Raw genomic sequence first — 22,699 nt, 5'->3', positions numbered from 1 at the left:
CTCCACTCGAGAGGAAGCACGTGGGGTCCCGCACACATCCAGGGGAGCCCCGTTTCTGCCTCCTACCTCGAGGTGAGTGATCCTTTCCCTGTTTCGGAGGGAAAGAATTCCCGGCGTTCCCGTCGCATCTCAAGAGGAGGCGCTCTCCACAGGAAAGGCGAGAGGAACTCCAGGGTCGTGCCACCATTCCAAGAGTCCCCCAGATGTGTCAGTCCATTCCAGAGGAACCTGTTTTCCCTGCACTGCCTTGACGTTCAAGCCGAGGATCGACTCCCACCACGTGTGCACGTGGGACAGCCCTGTGGGAAAGCCTCGTGGGAAAGCCTGGTGGGAAAGACTCGAGGGAAATCCATAGATCCTTTGATCCACGCGGCGGACTGCGTGACACTGCTGTTACCGCTCAGGAGGAAAGCGCAAGTGCATGCCCGCATTCGAGACGAGGACTGACTCCCGTGGGGAGACTCCAGAAGTACCCCAAGATCCATGTCAGCACTGGAGAGGAATCCTCAGGTTCTGGCCCCAACTCCACACAAGGTCTTAGGCCCCGGCATCGACGGGAGAGGAATCCCGAGAGGCCCCCGAGGAACTCGCATGGGGACTGGCCTTTCCTGAGGCCACCAGAGCGGGTCCCTGAGGTCCCCGTCGTTAGTCGAGAGCACCTGCCGCAACTCGAGAAAATCCAGGAGGTTTTGCCCTCCAGGCGAAATGAGGCCCATTTCCAATGAGGCTTCTCGAGGCTAATCACATCTAACCACTGGAACTTCCAAAGGGTCCATCACACCCTTGCTGCAACTCAAGAAGTTCCCCGACATACCCGTCTCCACTGGAGAGGAAGCACCAAGGTCCCGCACACATCCAGGGGAGCCCCGTTTCCGCCTCCTAGCTCGAGATGAGGGATCCTTTCCCTGTTTAGTAGGGAAAGAATTCCCGGCGTTCCCGTCGCATCTCAAGAGGAGGCGCTCTCCACAGGAAAGGCGAGAGGAACTCCAGGGTCGTGCCACCATTCCAAGAGTCCCCCAGATGTGTCAGTCCATTCCAGAGGAACCTGTTTTCCCTGCACTGCCTTGACGTTCAAGCCGAGGATCGACTCCAACCACGTGTGCACGTGGGACAGCCCTGTGGGAAAGCCTCGTGGGAAAGCCTCGTGGGAAAGTCTCGAGGGAAAACCATAGATCCTTTGCTCCACGCGGCGGACTGCGTGACACTGCTGCTACCGCTCTGGAGGAAAGCGCAAGTGCATGCCCGCATTCGAGACGAGGACTGACTCCCCTGGGGAGACTCCAGAAGTAGCCCAAGATACATGTCAGCACTGGAGAGGAATCCTCAGGTTCCGGCCCCGACTCCACACAAGGTCTTAGGCCCCGGCATCGACGGGAGAGGAATCCCGAGAGGCCCCCGAGGAACTCGCATGGGGACTGGCCTTTCCTGAGGCCACCAGAGCGGGTCCCCGAGTTCCCCGTCGAAAGTCGAGGGCACCTGCCGCAATTCGAGAAAATCCAGGAGGTTTTGCCCTCCAGGCGAGATGTGGCCCATTTCCGCTGAGGCTTCTCGAGGCTAATCACATCTAACCTTTGGAACTTCCAAAGGGTCCTTCACACCCTTGCTGCAACTCAAGAAGTTCCCCGACATACCCGTCTCCACTCGAGAGGAAGCACGAGGGTCCCGCACACATCCAGGGGAGCCCCGTTTCCGCCTCCTAGCTCGAGATGAGGGATCCTTTCCCTGTTTCGTAGGGAAAGAATTCCCGGCGTTCCCATCGCATCTCAAGAGGAGGCGCTCTCCACAGGAAAGGCGAGAGGAACTCCAGGGTCGTGCCACCATTCCAAGAGTCCCCCAGATGTGTCAGTCCATTCCAGAGGAACCTGTTTTCCCTGCACTGCCTTGACGTTCAAGCCGAGGATCGACTCCCACCACGTGTGCACGTGGAACAGCCCTGTGGGAAAGCCTCGTGGGAAAGACTCGAGGGAAAATCATAGATCCTTTGATCCACGCGGCCGACTGCGTGACACTGCTGCTACCGCTCTGGAGGAAGGCACAAGTGCATGCCCGCATTCTAGAAGAGGAATGACTCCCCTGGGGAGACTCCAGAAGTAGCCCAAGATCCATATCAGCACTGGAGAGGAATCCTCAGGTTCCGGCCCCGACTCCACACAAGGTCTTAGGCCCCCTCATCGACGGGAGAGGAATCCCGAGAGGCCCCCGAGGAACTCGCATGGGGACTGGCCTTTCCTGAGGCCACCAGAGCGGGTCCCTGAGGTCCCCGTCGTTAGTCGAGAGCACCTGCCGCAACTCGAGAAAATCCAGGAGGTTTTGCCCTCCAGGCGAGATGAGGCCCATTTCCGCTGAGGCTTCTCGAGGCTAATCACATCTAACCACTGGAACTTCCAAAGGGTCCATCACACCCTTGCTGCAACTCAAGAAGTTCCCCACAATACATGTCTCCACACGAGAGGAAGCACCAAGGTCCCGCACACATCCAGGGAAGCCCCGTTTCCGCCTCCTAGCTCGAGATGAGGGATCCTTTCCCTGTTTCGTAGGGAAAGAATTCCCGGCGTTCCCGTCGCATCTCAAGAGGAGGCGCTCTCCACAGGAAAGGCGAGAGGAACTCCAGGGTCGTGCCACCATTCCAAGAGTCCCCCAGATGTGTCAGTCCATTCCAGAGGAACCTGTTTTCCCTGCACTGCCTTGACGTTCAAGCCGAGGATCGACTCCCACCACGTGTACACGTGGGACAGCCCTGTGGGAAAGCCTCGTGGGAAAGCCTCGTGGGAAAGACTCGAGGGAAAACCATAGATCCTTTGCTCCACGCGGCGGACTGCGTGACACTGCTGCTACCGCTCTGGAGGAAAGCGCAAGTGCATGCCCGCATTCGACACGAGGACTGACTCCCCTGGGGAGACACCAGAAGTACCCCAAGATCCATGTCAGCACTGGAGAGGAATCCTCAGGTTCCGGCCCCGAATCCACACAAGGTATTAGGCCCCGGCATGGACGGGAGAGGAATCCCGAGAGGCCCCCGAGGAACTCGCATGGGGACTGGCCTTTCCTGAGGCCACCAGAGCGGGTCCCTGAGGTCCCCGTCGTTAGTCGAGAGCACCTGCCGCAACTCGAGAAAATCCAGGAGGTTTTGCCCTCCAGGCGAAATGAGGCCCATTTCCGCTGAGGCTTCTCGAGGCTAATCACATCTAACCACTGGAACTTCCAAAGGGTCCATCACACCCTTGCTGCAACTCAAGAATTTCCCCGACATACACGTCTCCACTCGAGAGGAAGCACCAAGGTCCCGCACACATCCAGGGGAGCCCCGTTTCCGCCTCCTAGCTCGAGATGAGGGATCCTTTCCCTGTTTCGTAGGGAAAGAATTCCCGGCGTTCCCGTCGCATCTCAAGAGGAGGCGCTCTCCACAGGAAAGGCGAGAGGAACTCCAGGGTCGTGCCACCATTCCAAGAGTCCCCCAGACGTGTCAGTCCATTCCAGAGGAACCTGTTTTCCCTGCACTGCCTTGACGTTCAAGCCGAGGATCGACTCCCACCACGTGTGCACGTGGAACAGCCCTGTGGGAAAGCCTCGTGGGAAAGACTCGAGGGAAAATCATAGATCCTTTGATCCACGCGGCCGACTGCGTGACACTGCTGCTACCGCTCTGGAGGAAGGCACAAGTGCATGCCCGCATTCGAGAAGAGGACTGACTCCCCTGCAGAGACTCCAGAATTAGCCCAAGATCCATGCCAGCACTGGAGAGGAATCCTCAGGTTCCGGCCCCGACTCCACACAAGATCTTAGGCCCCGGCATCGACGGGAGAGGAATCCCGAGAGGCCCCCGAGGAACTCGCATGGGGACTGGCCTTTCCTGAGGCCACCAGAGCGTGTCCCCGAGGTCCCCGTCGTAAGTCGAGAGCACATGCCGCAACTCGAGAAAATCCAGGAGGTTTTGCCCTCCAGGCGAGATGAGGCCCATTTCCGCTGAGTCTTCTCGAGGCTAATCACATCTAACCACTGGAACTTCCAAAGGGTCCTTCACACCCTTGCTGCAACTCAAGAAGTTCCCCGACATACCCGTCTCCACTCGAGAGGAAGCACGAGGGTCCCGCACACATCCAGGGGTGCCCCGTTTCCGCCTCCTAGCTCGAGATGAGGGATCCTTTCCCTGTTTCGTAGGGAAAGAATTCCCGGCGTTCCCGTCGCATCTCAAGAGGAGGCGCTCTCCACAGGAAAGGCGAGAGGAACTCCAGGGTCGTGCCACCATTCCAAGAGTCCCCCAGACGTGTCAGTCCATTCCAGAGGAACCTGTTTTCCCTGCACTGCCTTGACGTTCAAGCCGAGGATCGACTCCCACCACGTGTGCACGTGGAACAGCCCTGTGGGAAAGCCTCGTGGGAAAGACTCGAGGGAAAATCATAGATCCTTTGATCCACGCGGCCGACTGCGTGACACTGCTGCTACCGCTCTGGAGGAAAGCGCAAGTGCATGCCCCCATTCGAGACGAGGACTGACTCCCCTGGGGAGACTCCAGAAGTAGCCCAAGATCCATGTCAGCACTGAAGAGGAATCCTCAGGTTCCGGCCCCGAATCCACACAAGGTCTTAGGCCCCGGCATGGACGGGAGAGGAATCCCGAGAGGCCCCCGAGGAACTCGCATGGGGACTGGCCTTTCCTGAGGCCACCAGAGCGGGTCCCTGAGGTCCCCGTCGTTAGTCGAGAGCACCTGCCGCAACTCGAGAAAATCCAGGAGGTTTTGCCCTCCAGGCGAAATGAGGCCCATTTCCGCTGAGGCTTCTCGAGGCTAATCACATCTAACCACTGGAACTTCCAAAGGGTCCATCACACCCTTGCTGCAACTCAAGAATTTCCCCGACATACACGTCTCCACTCGAGAGGAAGCACCAAGGTCCCGCACACATCCAGGGGAGCCCCGTTTCCGCCTCCTAGCTCGAGATGAGGGATCCTTTCCCTGTTTCGTAGGGAAAGAATTCCCGGCGTTCCCGTCGCATCTCAAGAGGAGGCGCTCTCCACAGGAAAGGCGAGAGGAACTCCAGGGTCGTGCCACCATTCCAAGAGTCCCCCAGACGTGTCAGTCCATTCCAGAGGAACCTGTTTTCCCTGCACTGCCTAGACGTTCAAGCCGAGGATCGACTCCCACCACGTGTGCACGTGGGACAGCCCTGTGGGAAAGCCTCGTGGGAAAGCCTCGTGGGAAAGTCTCGAGGGAAAACCATAGATCCTTTGCTCCACGCGGCGGACTGCGTGACACTGCTGCTACCGCTCTGGAGGAAAGCGCAAGTGCATGCCCGCATTCGAGACGAGGACTGACTCCCCTGGGGAGACTCCAGAAGTACTCCAAGATCCATGTCAGCACTGGAGAGGAATCCTCAGGTTCCGGCCCCGACTCCACACAAGGTCTTAGGCCCCGGCATCGACGGGAGAGGAATCCCGAGAGGCCCCCGTGGAACTCGCATGGGGACTGGCCTTTCCTGAGGCCACCAGAGCGGGTCCCTGAGGTCCCCGTCGTTAGTCGAGAGCACCTGCCGCAACTCGAGAAAATCCAGGAGGTTTTGCCCTCCAGGCGAAATGAGGCCCATTTCCGCTGAGGCTTCTCGAGGCTAATCACATCTAACCACTGGAACTTCCAAAGGGTCCATCACACCCTTGCTGCAACTCAAGAAGTTCCCCGACATACCCGTCTCCACTCGAGAGGAAGCACCAAGGTCCCGCACACATCCAGGGGAGCCCCGTTTCCGCCTCCTAGCTCGAGATGAGGGATCCTATCCCTGTTTAGTAGGGAAAGAATTCCCGGCGTTCCCGTCGCATCTCAAGAGGAGGCGCTCTCCACAGGAAAGGCGAGAGGAACTCCAGGGTCGTGCCACCATTCCAAGAGTCCCCCAGATGTGTCAGTCCATTCCAGAGGAACCTGTTTTCCCTGCACTGCCTTGACGTTCAAGCCGAGGATCGACTCCAACCACGTGTGCACGTGGGACAGCCCTGTGGGAAAGCCTCGTGGGAAAGCCTTGTGGGAAAGTCTCGAGGGAAAACCATAGATCCTTTGCTCCACGCGGCGGACTGCGTGACACTGCTGCTACCGCTCTGGAGGAAAGCGCAAGTGCATGCCCGCATTCGAGACGAGGACTGACTCCCCTGGGGAGACTCCAGAAGTAGCCCAAGATCCATGTCAGCACTGGAGAGGAATCCTCAGGTTCCGGCCCCGACTCCACACAAGGTCTTAGGCCCCGGCATCGACGGGAGAGGAATCCCAAGAGGCCCCCGAGGAACTCGCATGGGGACTGGCCTTTCCTGAGGCCACCAGAGCGGGTCCCCGAGTTCCCCGTCGAAAGTCGAGGGCACCTGCCGCAATTCGAGAAAATCCAGGAGGTTTTGCCCTCCAGGCGAGATGTGGCCCATTTCCGCTGAGGCTTCTCGAGGCTAATCACATCTAACCTCTGGAACTTCCAAAGGGTCCTTCACACCCTTGCTGCAACTCAAGAAGTTCCCCGACATACCCGTCTCCACTCGAGAGGAAGCACGAGGGTCCCGCACACATCCAGGGGAGCCCCGTTTCCGCCTCCTAGCTCGAGATGAGGGATCCTTTCGCTGTTTCGTAGGGAAAGAATTCCCGGCGTTCCCATCGCATCTCAAGAGGAGGCGCTCTCCACAGGAAAGGGGAGAGGAACTCCAGGGTCGTGCCACCATTCCAAGAGTCCCCCAGATGTGTCAGTCCATTCCAGAGGAACCTGTTTTCCCTGCACTGCCTTGACGTTCAAGCCGAGGATCGACTCCCACCACGTGTGCACGTGGGACAGCCCTGTGGGAAAGCCTCGTGGGAAAGACTCGAGGGAAAACCATAGATCCTTTGATCCACGCGGCGGACTGCGTGACACTGCTGTTACCGCTCTGGAGGAAAGCACAAGTGCATGCCCGCATTCGAGAAGAGGACTGACTCCCCTCCGGAGACTCCAGAAGTAGCCCAAGATCCATGTCAGCACTGGAGAGGAATCCTCAGGTTCCGGCCCCGACTCCACACAAGGTCTTAGGCCCCGGCATCGACGGGAGAGGAATCCCGAGAGGCCCCCGAGGAACTCGCATGGGGACTGGCCTTTCCTGAGGCCACCATAGCGGGTCCCCGAGGTCCCCGTCGTAAGTCGAGAGCACATGCCGCAACTGGAGAAAATCCAGGAGGTTTTGCCCTCCAGGCGAGATGAGGCCCATTTCCGCTGAGTCTTCTCGAGGCTAATCACATCTAACCACTGGAACTTCCAAGGGGTCCTTCACACCCTTGCTGAAACTCAAGAAGTTCCCCGACATACCCGTCTCCACTCGAGAGGAAGCACGAGGGTCCCGCACACATCCAGGGGAGCCCCGTTTCCGCCTCCTAGCTCGAGATGAGGGATCCTTTCCCTGTTTCGTAGGGAAAGAATTCCCGGCGTTCCCGTCGCATCTCAAGAGGAGTCGCTCTCCACAGGAAAGGTGAGAGGAACTCCAGGGTCGTGCCACCATTCCAAGAGTCACTCAGATGTGTCAGTCCATTCCAGAGGAACCTGTTTTCCCTGCACTGCCTTGACGTTCAAGCCGAGGATCGACTCCCACCACGTGTGCACGTGGGACAGCCCTGTGGGAAAGCCTCGTGGGAAAGCCTCGTGGGAAAGTCTCGAGGGAAAACCATAGATCCTTTGCTCCACGCGGCGGACTGCGTGACACTGCTGCTACCGCTCTGGAGGAAAGCGCAAGTGCATGCCCGCATTCGACACGAGGACTGACTCCCCTGGGGAGACACCAGAAGTACCCCAAAATCCATGTCAGCACTGGAGAGGAATCCTCAGGTTCCGGCCCCGAATCCACACAAGGTATTAGGCCCCGGCATGGACGGGAGAGGAATCCCGAGAGGCCCCCGAGGAACTCGCATGGGGACTGGCCTTTCCTGAGGCCACCAGAGCGGGTCCCTGAGGTCCCCATCGTTAGTCGAGAGCACCTGCCGCAACTCGAGAAAATCCAGGAGGTTTTGCCCTCCAGGCGAAATGAGGCCCATTTCCGCGGAGGCTTCTCGAGGCTAATCACATCTAACCACTGGAACTTCCAAAGGGTCCATCACACCCTTGCTGCAACTCAAGAATTTCCCCGACATACCCGTCTCCACTCGAGAGGAAGCACGTGGGGTCCCGCACACATCCAGGGGAGCCCCGTTTCCGCCTCCTAGCTCGAGATGAGGGATCCTTTCCCTGTTTCGTAGGGAAAGAATTCCCGGCGTTCCCGTCGCATCTCAAGAGGAGGCGCTCTCCACAGGAAAGGCGAGAGGAACTCCAGGGTCGTGCCACCATTCCAAGAGTCCCCCAGATGTGTCAGTCCATTCCAGAGGAACCTGTTTTCCCTGCACTGCCTTGACGTTCAAGCCGAGGATCGACTCCCACCACGTGTGCACGTGGGACAGCCCTGTGGGAAAGCCTCGTGGGAAAGCCTCGTGGGAAAGTCTCGAGGGAAAACCATAGATCCTTTGCTCCACGCGGCGGACTGCGTGACACTGCTGCTACCGCTCTGGAGGAAAGCGCAAGTGCATGCCCGCATTCGAGACGAGGACTGACTCCCCTGGGGAGACTCCAGAAGTACTCCAAGATCCATGTCAGCACTGGAGAGGAATCCTCAGGTTCCGGCCCCGACTCCACACAAGGTCTTAGGCCCCGGCATCGACGGGAGAGGAATCCCGAGAGGCCCCCGAGGAACTCGCATGGGGACTGGCCTTTCCTGAGGCCACCAGAGCGGGTCCCCGAGTTCCCCGTCGAAAGTCGAGGGCACCTGCCGCAATTCGAGAAAATCCAGGAGGTTTTGCCCTCCAGGCGAGATGTGGCCCATTTCCGCTGAGGCTTCTCGAGGCTAATCACATCTAACCTCTGGAACTTCCAAAGGGTCCTTCACACCCTTGCTGCAACTCAAGAAGTTCCCCGACATACCCGTCTCCACTCGAGAGGAAGCACGAGGGTCCCGCACACATCCAGGGGAGCCCCGTTTCCGCCTCCTAGCTCGAGATGAGGGATCCTTTCCCTGTTTCGTAGGGAAAGAATTCCCGGCGTTCCCGTCGCATCTCAAGAGGAGGCGCTCTCCACAGGAAAGGCGAGAGGAACTCCAGGGTCGTGCCACCATTCCAAGAGTCCCCCAGATGTGTCAGTCCATTCCAGAGGAACCTGTTTTCCCTGCACTGCCTTGACGTTCAAGCCGAGGATCGACTCCCACCACGTGTGCACGTGGAACAGCACTGTGGGAAAGCCTCGTGGGAAAGCCTCGTGGGAAAGACTCGAGGGAAAACCATAGATCCTTTGATCCACGCGGCGGACTGCGTGACACTGCTCCTACCGCTCTGGAGGAAAGCGCAAGGGCATTCCCGCATTCGAGACGAGGACTGACTCCCCTGGGGAGACTCCAGAAGTACCCCAAGATCCATGTCAGCACTGGAGCGGAATCCTCAGGTTCCGGCCCCGACTCCACACAAGGTCTTAGGCCCCGGCATCGACGGGAGAGGAATCCCGAGAGGCCCCCGAGGAACTCGCATGGGGACTGGCCTTTCCTGAGGCCACCAGAGCGCGTCCCCGAGGTCCCCATCGTAAGTCGAGAGCACCTGCCGCAACTCGAGAAAATCCAGGAGGTTTTGCCCTCCAGGCGACATGAGGCCCATTTCCGCTGAGGTTTCTCGAGGCTAATCACATCTAACCACTGGAACTTCCAAAGGGTCCTTCACACCCTTGCTGCAACTCAAGAAGTTCCCCGACATACCCGTCTCCACTCGAGAGGAAGCACGAGGGTCCCGCACACATCCAGGGGAGCCCCGTTTCCGCCTCCTAGGTTGAGATGAGGGATCCTTTCCCTGTTTCGTAGGGAAAGAATTCCCGGCGTTCCCGTCGCATCTCAAGAGAAGGCGCTCTCCACAGGAAAGGCGAGAGCAACTCCAGGGTCTCGCCACCATTCCAAGAGTTCCCCAGATGTGTCAGTCCATTCCAGAGGAACCTGTTTTCCCTGCACTGCCATGACGTTCAAGCCGAGGATCGACTCCCACCACGTGTGCACGTGGGACAGCCCTGTGGGAAAGCCTCGTGGGAAAGCCTCGTGGGAAAGACTCGAGGGAAAACCATAGATCCTTTGATCCACGCGGCGGACTGCGTGACACTGCTGCTACCGCTCTGAAGGAAAGCGCAAGTGCATGTCCGCATTCCAGACGAGGACTGACTCCCCTGTGGAGACTCCAGAAGTACCCCAGGATCCATGTCAGCACTGGAGAGGAATCCTCAGGTTCCGGCCCCGACTCCACACAAGGTCTTAGGCACCGGCATCGACGGGAGAGGAATCCCGCGAGGCCCCCGAGGAACTCGCATGGGGACTGGCCTTTCCTGAGGCCACCAGAGCGGGTCCCCGCGGTCCCCGTCGTACGTCGAGAGCACCTGCCGCAACTCGAGAAAATCCAGGAGGTTTTGCCCTCCAGGCGAGATGAGGCCCATTTCCGCTGAGGCTTCTCGAGGCTAATCACATCTAACCACTGGAACTTCCAAAGGGTCCTTCACACCCTTGCTGCAACTCAAGAAGTTCCCCGACATACCCGTCTCCACTCGAGAGGAAGCACGTGGGGTCCCGCACACATCCAGGGGAGCCCCGTTTCCGCCTCCTAGCTCGAGATGAGGGATCCTTTCCCTGTTTCCTAGGGAAAGAATTCCCGGCGTTCCCGTCGCATCTCAAGAGGAGGCGCTCTCCACAGGAAAGGTGAGAGGAACTACAGGGTCGTGCCACCATTCCAAGAGTCCCCCAGATGTGTCAGTCCATTCCAGAGGAACCTGTTTTCCCTGCACTGCCTTGACGTTCAAGCCGAGGATCGACTCCCACGACGTGTGCACGTGGGACAGCCCTGTGGGAAAGCCTCGTGGGAAAGCCACGAGGGAAAAACATAGATCCTTTAATCCACGCGGCGGACTGCGTGACACTGCTGCTACCGCTCTGGAGGAAAGCGCAAGTGCATGCCCGCATTCGAGACGAGGACTGACTCCCCTGGGGAGATTCCAGAAGTACCCCAAGATCCATGTCAGCACTGGAGAGGAATCCTCAGATTCCGGCCCCGACTCCACACAAGGTCTTAGACCCCGGCATCGACGGGAGAGGAATCCCGAGAGGCCCCCGAGGAACTCGCATGGGGACTGGCCTTTCCTGAGGCCACCAGAGCGGGTCCCCGAGGTCCCCGTCGTAAGTCGAGAGCACCTGCTGCAACTCGAGAACATCCAGGAGGTTTTGCCCTCCAGGCGAGACGTGGCCCATTTCCGCTGAGGCTTCTCGAGGCTAATCACATCTAACCACTGGAACATCCAAAGGGTCTTTCACACCCTTGCTGCAACTCAAAAAGTTCCCCGACATACCCGTCTCCAGTCAAGAGGAAGCACGAGGGTCCCGCACACATCCAGGGGAGCCCCGTTTCCGCCTCCTAGGTCGAGATGTGGGATCCTTTCCCTGTTTCGTAGGGAAAGAATTCCCGGCGTTCCCGTCGCATCTCAAGATGTGGCGCTCTCCACAGGAAAGGCGAGAGGAACTCCAGGGTCGTGCCACCATTCCAAGAGTCCCCGAGATGTGTCAGTCCATTCCAGAGGAACCTGTTTTCCCTGCACTGCCTTGACGTTCAAGCCGAGGATCGACTCCCACCACGTGTGCACGTGGGACAGCCCTGTGGGAAAGCCTCGTGGGAAAGCCTCGTGGGAAAGACTCGAGGGAAAACCATAGATCCTTTGATCCACGCGGCGGACTGCGTGACACTGCTGCTACCGCTCTGGAGGAAAGCGCAATTGCATGCCCGCATTCGAGAAGAGGATTGACTCCCCTGGGGAGACTCCAGAAGTAGCCCAAGATCCATGTCAGCACTGGAGAGGAATCCTCAGGTTGCGGCCCCGACTCCACACAAGGTCTTAGGCCCCGGCATCGACGGGAGAGGAATCCCGAGAGGCCCCCGTGGAACTCGCATGGGGACTGGCCTTTCCTGAGGCCACCAGAGCGGGTCCCCGAGGTCCCCGTCGTAAGTCGAGAGGGCATGCCGCAACTCGAGAAAAGCCAGGAGGTTTTGCCCTCCAGGCGAGATGAGGTCCATTTCCGCTGAGTCTTCTCGAGGCTAATCACATCTAACCACTGGAACTTCCAAAGGGTCCTTCACACCCTTGCTGCAACTCAAGAAGTTCCCCGACATACCCGTCTCCACTCGAGAGGAAGCACGTGGGGTCCCGCACACATTTAGGGGAGCCCCGTTTCCGCCTCCTAGCTCGAGATGAGGGATCCTTTCCCTGTTTCGTAGGGAAAGAATTCCCGGCGTTCCGGTCGCATCTCAAGAGGAGGCGCTCTCCATAGGAAAGGCGAGAGGAACTCCAGGGTCGTGCCACCATTCCAAGAGTCCCCCAGATGTGTCAGTCCATCAAGAGGAACCTGTTTTCCCTGCACTTCCTTGACGTTCAAGCCGAGGATCGACTCCCACGACGTGTGCACGTGGGACAGCCCTGTGGGAAAGCCTCGGGGGAAAGCCACGAGGGAAAAACATAGATCCTTTAATCCACGCGGCGGACTGCGTGACACTGCTGCTACCGCTCTGGAGGAAAGCGCAAGTGCATGCCCGCATTCGAGACGAGGACTGACTCCCCTGGGGAGATTCCAGAAGTACCCCAAGATCCATGTCAGCACTGGAGAGGAATCCTCAGATTCCGGCCCCGACTCCACACAAGGTCTTAGACCCCGGCATCGACGGGAGAGGAATCCCGAGAGGCCCCCGTGGAACTCGCATGGGGACTGGCCTTTCCTGAGGCCACCAGAGCGTGTCCCCGAGGTCCCCGTCGTAAGTCGAGAGCACCTGCTGCAACTCGAGAACATCCAGGAGGTTTTGCCCTCCAGGCGAGACGTGGCCCATTTCCGCTGAGGCTTCTCGAGGCTAATCACATCTAACCACTGGAACATCCAAAGGGTCTTTCACACCCTTGCTGCAAATCAAAAAGTTCCCCGACATACCCGTCTCCAGTCAAGAGGAAGCACGAGGGTCCCGCACACATCCAGGGGAGCCCCGTTTCCGCCTCCTAGGTCGAGATGTGGGATCCTTTCCCTGTTTCGTAGGGAAAGAATTCCCGGCGTTCCCGTCGCATCTCAAGATGTGGCGCTCTCCACAGGAAAGGCGAGAGGAACTCCAGGGTCGTGCCACCATTCCAAGAGTCCCCGAGATGTGTCAGTCCATTCCAGAGGAACCTGTTTTCCCTGCACTGCCTTGACGTTCAAGCCGAGGATCGACTCAGACCACGTGTGCACGTGGGACAGCCCTGTGGGAAAGCCTCGTGGGAAAGCCTCGTGGGAAAGACTCGAGGGAAAACCATAGATCCTTTGATCCACGCGGCGGACTGCGTGACACTGCTGCTACCGCTCTGGAGGAAAGCGCAATTGCATGCCCGCATTCGAGAAGAGGACTGACTCCCCTGGGGAGACTCCAGAAGTAGCCCAAGATCCATGTCAGCACTGGAGAGGAATCCTCAGGTTCCGGCCCCGACTCCACACAAGGTCTTAGGCCCCGGCATCGACGGGAGAGGAATCCCGAGAGGCCCCCGTGGAACTCGCATGGGGACTGGCCTTTCCTGAGGCCACCAGAGCGGGTCCCCGAGGTCCCCGTCGTAAGTCGAGAGCGCATGCCGCAACTCGAGAAAAGCCAGGAGGTTTTGCCCTCCAGGCGAGATGAGGTCCATTTCCGCTGAGTCTTCTCGAGGCTAATCACATCTAACCACTGGAACTTCCAAAGGGTCCTTCACACCCTTGCTGCAACTCAAGAAGTTCCCCGACATACCCGTCTCCACTCGAGAGGAAGCACGAGGGTCCCGCACACATCCAGGGGAGACCCGTTTCCGCCTCCTAGCTCGAGATGAGGGATCCTTTCCCTGTTTCGTAGGGAAAGAATTCCCGGCGTTCCCATCCCATCTCAAGAGGAGGCGCTCTCCACAGGAAAGGCGAGAGGAACTCCAGGGTCGTGCCACCATTCCTAGAGTCCCCCAGATGTGTCAGTCCATTAAAGAGGAACCTGTTTTCCCTGCACTGCCTTGACGTTCAAGGCGAGGATCGACTCCCACCACGTGTGCACGTGGAACAGCCCTGTGGGAAAGCCTCGTGGGAAAGCCTCGTGGGAAAGACTCGAGGGAAAATCATAGATCCTTTGATCCACGCGGCGGACTGCGTGACACTGCTGCTACCGCTCTGGAGGAAAGCGCAATTGCATGCCCGCATTCGAGACGAGGACTGACTCCCTGGGGAGACTCCAGAAGTAGCCCAAGATCCATGTCAGCACTGGAGAGGAATCCTCAGGTTCCGGCCCCGACTCCACACAAGGTCTTAGGCCCCGGCATCGACGGGAGAGGAATCCCGAGAGGCCCCCGAGGAACTCGCATGGGGACTGGCCTTTCCTGTGGCCACCAGAACGGGTCCCTGTGGTCCCCTTGGTACGTCGAGAGCACCTGCCGCAACTCGAGAAAATCCAGGAGGTTTTGCCCTCCAGGCGAGATGAGGCCCATTTCCGCCGAGGCTTCTCGAGGCTAATCACATCTAACCACTGGAACTTCAAAGGGTCCTTCACACCCTTGCTGCAACTCAAGAAGTTCCCCAACATAGCCGTCTCCACTTGAGAGGAAGCACGAGGGTCCCGCACACATCCAGGGGAGCCCCGTTTCCGCCTCCTAGCTCGAGGTGAGGGATCCTTTCCTGTTTCGTAGGGAAAGAATTCCCGGCGTTCCCGTCGCATCTCAAGAGGAGGCGCTCTCCACAGTAAAAGGCCAGAGGAACTCCAGGGTCGTGCCACCATTCCAAGAGTCCCCCAGATGTGTCAGTCCATTCCAGAGGAACCTGTTTTCCCTTCACTGCCTTGACGTTCAAGCCCAGGATCGACTCCCACCACGTGTGCAAGTGGGACAGCCCTGTGGGAAACCTCGTGGGAAAGCCTCATGGGAAAGACTCGAGGGAAAACCATAGATCCTTTGCTCCACACGGCGGACTGCGTGACACTGCTGCTACCGCTCTGGAGGAAAGCGCAAGTGCATGCCCGCATTCAAGACGAGGACTGACTCCCCTGGGGAGACTCCAGAAGTACCCCAAGATCCATATCAGCGCTGGAGAGGAATCCTAGGTTCTGGCCCCGACTCCACACAAGGTCTTAGGCCCCGGCATCGACGGGAGAGGAATCTCGAGAGGCCCCCGAGGAACTCGCAAAGGGTCTGGCCTTTCCTGAGGCCAGCAGAGCCGGTCCCTGCGGGCCCCGACGTAAGTCGAGAACACCTGCCGCAAATGGAGAAAATCCAGGAGGTTTTGCCCTCCAGGCGAGCTGAGGCCCATTTCCGCTGAGGTTTCTCGAGGCTAATCACATCTAACCACTGGAACTTCCAAAGGGTCCTTCACACCCTTGCTGCAACTCAAGAAGTTCCCCGACATACCCGTCTCCACTCGAGGGGAAGCACGTGGTATCCCGCACACATCGAGGGGAGCCCCGTTTCCGCCTCCTTGCTCGAGATGAGGAATCCTTTCCCTGTTTCGTAGGGAAAGAATTCCCGGCGTTCCCGTCGCATCTCAAGAGGAGGCGCTCTCCACAGGAAAGGCGAGAGGAACTCCAGGCTCGTGCCACCATTCCAAGAGTCCCCCAGATGTGTCAGTCCATTCCAGAGGAACCTGTTTTCCCTGCACTGCCTTGACGTTCAAGCCGAGGATCGACTCCCACCACGTGTGCACGTGGGACAGCTCTGTGGGAAAGCCTCGTGGGAAAGCCTCGTGGGAAAGACTCGAGGGAAAACCATAGATCCTTTAATCCACGCGGAGGACTGCGTGACACTGCTGCTACCGCTCTGGAGGAAAGCGCAAGTGCATGCCCACATTCGACACGAGGACTGACTACCCTGGGGAGACTCCAGAAGTACCCCAAGATCCATGTCAGCACTGGAGAGGAATCCTCAGGTTCCGGCCCCGACTCCACACAAGGTCTTAGGCCCCGGCATCGACGGGAAAGGAATCCCGAGAGGCCCCCGAGGAACTCGCATGGGGACTGGCCTTTCCTGAGGCCCCCAGAGCGGTTCCCTGAGGTCCCCGTCGTAAGTCGAGAGCACCTGCCGCAACTCGAGAAAATCCAGGAGGTTTTGCCCTCCAGGCGAGATGAGGCCCATTTCCGCTGAGGCTTCTCGAGGCCAATCACATCTAACCACTGGAACTTCCAAAGGGTCCTTCACACCCTTGCTGCAACTCAAGAAGTTCCCCGACATACCCGTCTCCACTCGAGAGAAAGCACGTGGGTTCCCGCACACATCCAGGGGAGCCCCGTTTCCGCCTCCTAGCTCGAGATGAGGGATCCTTTCCCTGTTTCGTAGGGAAAGAATTCCCGGCGTTCCCGTCGCATCTCAAGAGGAGGCGCTCTCCACAGGAAAGGCGAGAGGAACTCCAGGGTCGTGACACCATCCCAAGAGTCCCCCAGATGTGTCAGTCCATTCCAGAGGAACCTGTTTTCCCTGCACTGCCTTGACGTTCAAGCCGAGGATCGACTCCCACCACGTGTGCACGTGGGACAGCCCTGTGGGAAAGCCTCGTGGGAAAGCCTCGTGGGAAAGACTCGAGGGAAAACCATAGATCCTTTGATCCACGCGGCGGACTGCGTGACACTGCTGCTACCGCTCTGGAGGAAAGCGCAAGTGCATGCCCGCATTCGAGACGAGGACTGACTCCCCTGGGGAGACTCCAGAAGTACCCCAAGATCCATGTCAGCACTGGAGAGGAAACCTCAGGTTCCGGCCCCGACTCCACACAAGGTCTTAGGCCCCGGCATCGACGGGAGTGGAATCCCGAGAGGCCCCGAGGAACTCGCATGGGGACTGGCCTTTCCTGAGGCCACCAGAGCGGGTCCCTGAGGTCCCCGTCGTAAGTCAAGAGCACCTGCCGCAACTCGAGAAAATCCAGGAGGTTTTGCCCGCCAGGCGAGATGAGGCCCACTTCCGCTGAGGCTTCTCGTGGCTAATCACGTCTAACCACTGGAACTTCCAAAGGGTACTTCACACCCTTGCTGCAACTCAAGAGGTTCCCCGACATACCCATCTCCCCTCGAGAGGAAGCACGTGGGTCCGGCACACATCCAGGGGAGCCCCGTTTCCGCCTCCTAGCTCGAGATGAGTGATCCTTTCCCTGTTTCGTAGGGAAAGAATTCCCGGCGTTCCCGTCGCATCTCAAGAGGAGGCGCTCTCCACAGGAAAGGCGAGAGGAACTCCAGAGTCGTGCCACCATTCCAAGAGTCCCCCAGATGTGTCAGTCCATTCCAGAGGAACCTGTTTTCCCTGCACTGCCTTGACGTTCAAGCCGAGGATCGACTCCCACCACGTGTGCACGTGGGACAGCCCTGTGGGAAAGCCTCGTGGGAAAGCCTCGTGGGAAAGACTCGAGGGAAAACCATAGATCCTTTGATCCACGCGGCGGATTGCGTGACACTGCTCCTACCGCTCTGGAGGAAAGCGCAAGTGCATGCCCGCATTCGATACAAGGACTGACTCCCCTGGGTAGACTCCAGAAGTACCCCAAGATCCATGTCAGCACTGGAGAGGAATCCTCAGGTTCCGGCCCCGACTCCACACAAGGTCTTAGGCCCCGGCATCGACGGGAGAGGAATCCCGAGACGCCCCCGAGGAACTCGCATGGGGACTGGCCTTTCCTGAGGCCACCAGAGCGGTTCCCTGAGGTCCCCGTCGTAAGTCGAGAGCACCTGCCGCAACTCGAGAAAATCCAGGAGGTTTTGCCCTCCAGGCGAGATGAGGCCCATTTCCGCTGAGGCTTCTCGAGGCCAATCACATCTAACCACTGGAACTTCCAAAGGATCCTTCACACCATTGCTGCAACTCAAGAAGTTCCCCGACATACCCGTCTCCACTCGAGAGGAAGCAGGTGGGGTCCCGCACACATCCAGGGGAGCCCCGTTTCCGCCTCCTAGCTCGAGATGAGGGATCCTTTCCCTGTTTCGTAGGGAAAGAATTCCCGGCGTTCCCGTCGAATCTCAAGTGGAGGCGCTCTCCACAGGAAAGGCGAGAGGAACTCCAGGGTCGTGACACCATTCCAAGAGTCCCCCAGATGTCTCAGTCCATTCCAGAGGAACCTGTTTTCCCTTCACTGCCTTGACGTTCAAGCCGAAGATCGACTCCCACCACGTGTGCACGTGGGACAGCCCTGTGCGAAAGCCTCGTGGGAAAGCCTCGTGGGAAAGACTCGAGGGAAAACCACAGATCCATTGATCCACGCGGCGGACTGCGTGACACTGCTGCTGCCGCTCTGGAGGAAAGCGCAAGTGCATGCCCGCATTCGAGACGAGGACTTACTCCCCTGGGGAGACTCCAGAAGTACCCCAAGATCCATGTCAGCACTGGAGAGGAATCCTCAGATTCCGGCCCCGACTCCACACAAGGTCTTAGGCCCCGGCATAGACGGGAGAGGAATCCCGAGAGGCCCGCGAGGAACTCGCATGGGGACTGGCCTTTCCTGAGGCCACCAGAGCGGGTCCCTGAGGTCCCCGTCGTAAGTCGAGAGCACCTGCCGCAACTCGAGAAAATCCAGGAGGTTTTGCCCTCCAGGCGAGATGAGGCACATTTCCGCTGAGGCTTCTCGAGGCCAATCACATCTAACCACTGGAACTTCCAAAGGGTCCTTCACACCCTTGCTGCAACTCAAGAAGTTCCCCGACATACCCGTCTCCACTCGAGGGGAAGCACGTGGTATCCCGCACACATCGAGGGGAGCCCCGTTTCCGCCTCCTTGCTCGAGATGAGTAATCCTTTCCCTGTTTCGTAGGGAAAGAATTCCCGGCGTTCCCGTCGCATCTCAAGAGGAGGCGCTCTCCACAGGAAAGGCGAGAGGAACTCCAGGCTCGTGCCACCATTCCAAGAGTCCCCCAGATGTGTCAGTCCATTCCAGAGGAACCTGTTTTCCCTGCACTGCCTTGACGTTCAAGCCGAGGATCGACTCCCACCACGTGTGCACGTGGGACAGCCCTGTCGGAAAGCCTCGTCGGAAAGCCTCGTGGGAAAGACTCGAGGGAAAACCATAGATCCTTTAATCCACGCGGAGGACTGCGTGACACTGCTGCTACCGCTCTGGAGGAAAGCGCAAGTGCATGCCCACATTCGAGACGAGGACTGACTACCCTGGGGAGACTCCAGAAGTACCCCAAGATCCATGTCAGCACTGGAGAGGAATCCTCAGGTTCCGGCCCCGACTCCACACAATGTCTTAGGCCCCGGCATCGACGGGAAAGGAATCCCGAGAGGCCCCCGAGGAACTCGCATGGGGACTGGCCTTTCCTGAGGCCCCCAGAGCGGTTCCCTGAGGTCCCCGTCGTAAGTCGAGAGCACCTGCCGCAACTCGAGAAAATCCAGGAGGTTTTGCCCTCCAGGCGAGATGAGGCCCATTTCCGCTGAGGCTTCTCGAGGCCAATCACATCTAACCACTGGAACTTCCAAAGGGTCCTTCACACCCTTGCTGCAACTCAAGAAGTTCCCCGACATACCCGTCTCCACTGGAGAGGAAGCACGTGGTGTCCCGCACACATCCAGGGGAGCCCCGTTTCCGCCTCCTAGCTCGAGATGAGGGATCCTTTCCCAGTTTCGTAGGGAAAGAATTCCCGGCGTTCCTGTCGCATCTCAAGAGGAGGCGCTCTCCACAGGAAAGGCGAGAGGAACTCCAGGGTCTTGCCACCATTCCAAGAGTCCCCCAGATGTGTCAGTCCATTCCAGAGGAACCTGTTTTCCCTGCACTGCCTTGACGTTCAAGCCGAGGATCGACTCCCAACACGTGTGCACGTGGGACAGCCCTGTGGGAAAGCCTCGTGGGAAAGCCTCGAGGGAAAGACTCGAGGGAAAACCATAGATCCTTTGATCCACGCGGCGGACTGCGGGACACTGCTGCTACCGCTCTGGAGGAAAGCGCAAGTGCATGCCCGCATTCGAGACGAGGACTGACTCCCCTGGGGAGACTCCAGAAGTACCCCAAGATCCATGTCAGCACTGGAGATGAATCCTCAGGTTCCGGCCCCGACTCCACACAAGGTCTTAGGCCCCGGCATCGACGGGAGAGGAATCCCGAGAGGCCCCCGTGGAACTCGCATGGGGACTGGCCTTTCCTGAGGCCACCAGAGCGGGTCCCTGAGGTCCCCGTCGTAAGTCGAGAGCACCTGCCGCAACTCGAGAAAATCCAGGAGGTTTTGCCCTCCAGGCGAGATGAGGCCCATTTCCGCTGAGGCTTATGGTGGCTAATCACGTCTAACCACTGGAACTTCCAAAGGGTCCTTCACACCCTTGCTGCAACTCAAGAAGTTCCCCGACATACCCGTCTCCACTCGAGAGGAAGCACGTGGGTCCCGCACACATCCAGGGGAGCCCCGTTTCCGCCTCCTAGCTCGAGATGAGGGATCCTTTCCCTGTTTCGTAGGGAAAGAATTCCCGGCGTTACCGTCGCATCTCAAGAGGAGGTGCTCTCCACAGGAAAGGCGAGAGGAACTCCAGGGTCGTGCCACCATTCCAAGAGTCCCCCAGATGTGTCAGTCCATTCCAGAGGAACCTGTTTTCCCTGCACTGCCTTGACGTTCAAGCCGAGGATCGACTCCCACCACGTGTGCACGTGGGACAGCCCTGTGGGAAAGCCTCGTGGGAAAGCCTCGTGGGAAAGACTCGAGGGAAAACCATAGATCCTTTGATCCACGCGGCGGACTGCGTGACACTGCTGCTACCGCTCTGGAGGAAAGCGCAAGTGCATGCCCGCATTCGAGACGAGGACTGACTCCCGTGGGGAGACTCCAGAAGTACCCCAAGATCCATGTCAGCACTGGAGAGGAATCCTCAGGTTCCAGCCCCTACTCCACACAAGGTCTTAGGCCCCGGCATCGACGGGAGAGGAATCCCGAGAGGCCCCCGTGGAACTCGCATGTGGACTGGCCTTTCCTGAGGCCACCAGAGCGGGTCCCTGAGGTCCCCGTCGTAAGTCGAGAGCACCTGCCGCAACTCGAGAAAATCCAGGAGGTTTTGCCCTCCAGGCGAGATGAGGCCCATTTCCGCTGAGGCTTCTCGAGGCCAATCACATCTAACCACTGGAACTTCCAAAGGGTCTTTCACACCCTTGCTGCAACTCAAGAAGTTCCCCGACATACCCGTCTCCACTCGAGAGGAAGCACGTGGTGTCCCGCACACATCCAGGGGAGCCCCGTTTCCGCCTCCTAGCTCGAGATGAGGGATCCTTTCCCTGTTTCGTAGGGAAAGAATTCCCGGCGTTCCCGTCGCATCTCAAGAGGAGGCGCTCTCCACAGGAATGGCGAGAGGAACTCCAGGGTCATGCCACCATTCCAAGAGTCCCCCAGATGTGTCAGTCCATTCCAGAGGAACCTGTTTTCCCTGCACTGCCTTGACGTTCAAGCCGAGGATCGACTCCCACCACGTGTGCACGTGGGACAGCCCTGTGGGAAAGCCTCGTGGGAAAGCCTCGTGGGAAAGACTCGAGGGAAAACCATAGATCCTTTGATCCACGCGGCGGACTGAGTGACACTGCTGCTACTGCTCTGGAGGAAATCGCAAGTGCATGCCCGCATTCGAGACGAGGACTGACTCCCCTGGGGAGACTCCAGAAGTACCCCAAGATCCATGTCAGCACTGGAGAGGAATCCTCAGGTTCCGGCCCCGACTCCACACAAGGTCTTAGGCCCCGGCATCGACGGGAGAGGAATCCCGAGAGGCCCCCTAGGAACTCGCATGGGGACTGGCCTTTCCTGAGGCCACCAGAGCGGGTCCCTGTGGTCCCCGTCGAAAGTCGAGAGCACCTGCCGCAACTCGAGAAAATCCAGGAGGTTTTGCCCTCCAGGCGAGATGAGGCCCATTTCCGCTGGGGCTTCTCGAGGCTAATCACGTCTAACCACTGGAACTTCCAAAGGGTCCTTCACACCCTTGCTGCAACTCAAGAAGTTCCCCGACATACCCGTCGCCACTCGAGAGGAAGCACGTGGGTCCCGCACACATCCAGGGGAGCCCCGTTTCCGCCTCCTAGCTCGAGATGAGGGATCCTTTCCCTGTTTCGTAGGGAAAGAATTCCCGGCGTTCCCGTCGCATCTCAAGAGGAGGCGCTCTCCACAGGAAAGGCGAGAGGAACTCCAGGGTTGTGACACCATTCCAAGAGTCCCCCAGATGGGTCAGTCCATTCCAGAGGAACCTGTTTTCCCTGCACTGCCTTGATGTTCAAGCGGAGGATCGACTCCCACCACGTGTGCACGTGGGACAGCCCTGTGGGAAAGCCTCGTGGGAAAGCCTCGTGGGAAAGACTCGAGGGAAAACCATAGATCCTTTGATCCACGCGGCGGACTGCGTGACACTGCTGCTACCGCTCTGGAGGAAAGTGCAAGTGCATGCCCGCATTCGAGACGAGGACTGACTCCCCTGGGGAGACTCCAGAAGTACCCCAAGATCCATGTCAGCACTGGAGAGGAATCCGCAGGTTCCGGCCCTGACTCCACACAAGGTCTTAGGCCCCGGCATCGACGGGAGAGGAATCACGAGTCGCCACCGAGGAACTCGCATGGGGACTGGCCTTTCCTGAGGCCACCAGAGCGGTTCCCTGAGGTCCCCGTCGTAAGTCGCGAGCACCTGCCGCAACTCGAGAAAATCCAGGAGGTTTTGCCCTCCAGGCGAGATGAGGCCCC

Source organism: Ovis canadensis, chromosome 5 (genome assembly GCF_042477335.2).
Source record: "Ovis canadensis isolate MfBH-ARS-UI-01 breed Bighorn chromosome 5, ARS-UI_OviCan_v2, whole genome shotgun sequence".
Classification (NCBI taxonomy): domain Eukaryota; kingdom Metazoa; phylum Chordata; class Mammalia; order Artiodactyla; family Bovidae; genus Ovis; species Ovis canadensis.
The sequence above is the reverse complement of the archived record's forward strand: the minus strand, read 5'-3'. Positions refer to the sequence as shown.